Below are 4,681 nucleotides of genomic sequence, written 5' to 3' on the forward strand. Positions count from 1 at the left end.
AGACTTTCATATGTAACCCCAGGTTATATAGAATTCTGGCATCAACAATTTGAGAGGTTGCATGAATTCGTGACAGTTAGTCAGCTTCCAGTGAATATTCCTCCGTCTGCTGAGATGATCTCTGGTCGACCAAGACTGAAGTACCTTTCTGGTGATAAACGAAAATTATCTCCAGGATGTTCTCAAGTAAGATTCTCCACATATATTTTATGAAACCATGGTAACTGTATTCTGATCATGTTATTGAATTCTTTACAGGACGGTCGTAGCGTAAGACCTCGAATCCATGCAGATTTTTCAGATATTGGAGAAGTTGTTCACGGCGGAGAAGGAAGGAACAAAAGTTATAAGCTGTTACCTAATACCATGAAGTCCCCAGTTCGTTCTTTGGTGAGTTCCCAATATTTCTCACCGTGACTTTCATTGCTATTAACATTAGAATCATGAAGCCAATGTTGTTAATTTTGTTGCAGAATTTTACTCCATCAAGTCTTGAAGGTCTTCAATTTTCTGCTACTGAACAAGCAATCGCTGATTTGAGTGACGAAGAACTGTAAGTATTTCTTCACTGTTCAAATGTGGTGCTTCATAGATGAAAATATTGATTGTAAAGGACGTGTACAGGAGGATGTCGTCATGGAGATGGAGAATTCTGGAACTCAATCATCCTCTGGGAATGGGAATGGAGGTAATTCCCAAGATTCGGAGCCGGATGGAAGTGATGTTCCTCTTGTCGTTGATGTGGACAATTCCAACCCCTTGGACACTTTGGAGACTCCTCAAGTAAGTATATATCCTGTATATTCTTCATAGAAGTATAAAAGTGCTGACTTGTGAATGAATGAATGAGAACCCATGTGAATATATGAAAACTTAGTCGAATTTCGTCGTCAGAAAATTCAGAACCCAGCTTTTTAGTAAAACGCTGTAGAATCTTCGTCCGGAGTCGGATTTTGATGATCTGCATGTGCAAATTCAAGCCCGGAAAATTTCCAAGCTTTATCAAGAAGATTTTTAAGTTTTGAGCACGTTCAGAGCCTGAAAAAGGCGAAATAGTAAACTTCCAGGAGACTTCCAGAACTTTTTCAGATTGCGCATCACTTGATATTTTGGCCACATCTACTCGCTCGTTCATCGGATTGTCATGAAATTTTGACATGTCATAGAGGACATCCATACGAAGAGAATGGAATATGACCCATCCTCAGATTCCTTGTATTCTCCCAGTTCGTCTCTTAGTACAGGGCAGAGTTCAGTTTCTTCAGACGGACTCATCGTAAAATGTGTTTTCATGACTTTCATGTTATTTGCTCGTGCCTTGAATGTAGTATGATGAACTTTGATGATATTTCCTTGGGGTATACTGTGTTTCATAATCTCCTTTGGCTTCGTGACTCTAACCTCATGTAATCTTCGTATTAGGTGCTAAATACCGAAGTTGAGGATACTGGAGCCAATGATGATAACTCTAACCCTTCCGAAGTTATTGATGAAAGACCATCCCTGCACTTCGAGGCCATGAGAAGGTCGCTGCTGATGTTATGGAAAACCATGGTTGTTGCCTCAGTGATAGAAGAAACCGAGATAGCAGCGGAGAATACCGAAGGAACTGTTGCTTTGGTCGTGGAAGCCGCTCCAGTGACTGAGAACCGTATAATAGTGTATGAATATCCAACTGCAGGGGTTTTTCGATCCTCCCTTTAACACTTCACTCCCGTATCATGAACTGGTCGGTGGATTCAGCGTTCCCATTGGATATGCACGCTTGTACGAGACGATATGGAAGAAGTTTGGCCACATGATCGTTGACAGGAACCCTGGGCGTGCTTATGCTTTAACCATGCAAGTAGGCGTTATCTTGCGTGTCGTGAGTGATATGCATACGAGACCCAGGAATACCGTGACTCCAGATATACTCTTTGATTGGGAGTTTAACTTGGAGAATTCAGAAAGACTTGGCCTCAACGTGAAATGGCTTCGTAAGCAAATAAACGTTATCAAGGATTCATGTGAGAAGAACATACCCTTTCCCAATGATGCTGTGAAGGAGAAGGAGGACAAGATTGCCAAGCTGACCGAGGAGTTGAACAAGGAGAGGGCGGCTTTGCAAATCTTGAAGGATGCTGATGAGCGAAAGCCTTTTCTTGCTGATCTCTTGAACTTCTGAACTTCTGAGAGATGTGAGGTTTATACTTGGGTTTTGATATTTAGATGGTTTTGGATTGACTGATGGTTAAGGATTTTCTTGTAGATTTGATAGAGATTTTCTTTTACGAAATATGAACTGAATTTTGATAAATTGCTGAATTCAAATACTGATTGCAAGTATTGCAAATGTTTTGGAGGAATTGAAATACAAATGAAAGAAAATCCTAAATGTTAAATCCCAACGCCATGAGTGCTTCAAACGCCCAATACCTTAAATGTCCAATAATTTCAGATAAACGCCTTGAGCCAATTTTCGTGAATTACTGGTAGGGTTCTGCCATCTGTGTTGGTCAATTTGTAGTATCCTCCGGCCACGGACTCAGCGACCATGAATGGTCCTTCCCAATTGGAGTTCCTTGTAGAATGAAGACCGCTGAACTGCTTTGAGAACCAGGTCCCCTTCATGAAACTTGTTAGGCTTGGTCGATCGTGCCTTGAATATCTTCCGCTGATTCGGAATTCCCTGTTTGATGGAATTCCACGATTGTGGCCATATGGACACTCGCGCGGAAGAGAGTATCCAGCATAGTGTTGATCATGCTTAGCCAAGTCTTCAGCAATAAACCTCTCGATGGAGTGACCGATTTGAAGAAGTTCTGAACCCAACCATTGAGTGTAATATTGCTGAGGTGAAGTTACCCACTCGTAGCTTTTGATGACTGCTAAATTGTTCATGGGGAGAAGTCCCTGGACCATAGTAGCGTATTTGAACATTGGTAATATTGGAGCAGAGGAGGAATAAGACTTGCCTGAGCTCGAAACCTTCTGACAAAGGTGTGTGGATTTTCTCCAAGTTCTTGCGTAAGCCCCATCAGAGTTTACTTCTTCCAGATGCTCAAACGGTGGTGCGTCCTCTGCTTCGTCTTCCGACTCGGAATCCTGTCGATGACAGGATGTGTTGAAGGCATCGTTGTCCTTCAGCATGAATCCAAGTTCTCCAAGGACCATGTCGTATCCAGGGTCTTCCGGATTATGAAAAACTTGGCCTCAGTGCAGATCAATCTTTCCGTAACTTTGAGAGTGATGAAGCCGTATGCGTTCTGGAGATTCCTTCGTGGTCCCTGATTGCTATGGGAGCGTGGGTGGCTTCCCGTCGAGTAATACCAACAGCTTGAGATTTTCAAAGGGATGATGTTGACGCGGTACCAACATCGACGAATGCCCTCTTTAACTCATTTCCTTTAATGTGCACTGTGGTGAGCAGTCCCCAGTCATACATTTCTGTTCGGTGGCTGAAGGTACGTGGTGTCTCTTGGATCAGCGGACGTCTTCCGGACACGATGTGGTTTGTGCAGCAAACATGTCTTTCCTTTGAGCTTTCGAAAGATACAACAACTCGCAGACATGTTCGATCAGAGATTGGACCGTTTCCTTGACAGGAGGTTCAGAGATGGTAAAAGTTCTGACTGGGAGGGGGTTTTTGTGCACCCCTCAGTCCCCAGGTTGAGCTCTCCTGATTCGACCTTTCTTTGAATATGCGCTTCAAAATTTTGCAATCACTGTGGGATGGCTGACGTATCTATGGAAGCGACAATACCGAGGATTTTCCATGGCCTCTTCAGTTGGTTCCTTCTTGACATAAGGTAATTTGATTGCGCCATCTTGAATCCAGGCATCGAGTAGTTCATTAACTTCTTCCATTGAACAGGGAAAATCAGGTGCTTCTGGATCTTCCGTATGCTGAGGGATTTTCGAATTCTCCTTCTTGTGTGCTTTGAAGGGGTGGAGGAAGTCTGCTTGTGTTGTGGTTCTGCTTTTCGCTTACTCCCTTCTGCGAAGCATTTGTTGAAGGTTGCAGGTTATACTTTGTTGATCAAACGCCTGCTTCCTCGAGTGTCTTTTGAATCTCAGTCTTTGTAGACTTTTCTTTCCAAAAGAGCGGGTGCAGTGGTTGCCGACCTCTTCGCAGCTTCGTGAAGCTCTGAGAAAGTCTGGAATCGAAGGTTTTCTAGCAAGGCCTGTAGACCGGGAGCATGCCATTGATGCACAAGTCCACCAGTTTTGCTCCGTGACGTTTGGGTCATGACAATCCAGGGCTTGGACTCTGAACCTTTTCACATAATCATTGGGATTTTCACTGACCCTCTGAAACATCTTCCAAGGTCGGAGAGGGTGACTTGTTCTGACACGAAGAAGTATTTCCTGTAGAATGCGTTAACCATTTTCCCCAATTGTTGATAGTCCCTGGTGATGTTTTATACCAGGTGTATGCTCTGCCTTTCAGAGATTTTGAGAATTCCTTGAGACGGACGACATGATTATGTTCATGTTCTCCCAGGCTTCGAGAAAACGAGAGACATGTTCCCGAGCATTGCCAGTTCCATCATATAAGGTGAAGGTTGGAGAAACGTAACCTTTGGGGAGTGGAATCCTCTGCGTAGCGGCAGGATAAGGAGGTTGATGACGATGGTCATGCGATGTTTTGTCTTTTCCACGGTTCTCCAAAGGTGCTCCAGATCCTCGCGAGTGATGA

Source organism: Papaver somniferum, chromosome 10 (genome assembly GCF_003573695.1).
Source record: "Papaver somniferum cultivar HN1 chromosome 10, ASM357369v1, whole genome shotgun sequence".
Lineage (NCBI taxonomy): Eukaryota > Viridiplantae > Streptophyta > Magnoliopsida > Ranunculales > Papaveraceae > Papaver > Papaver somniferum.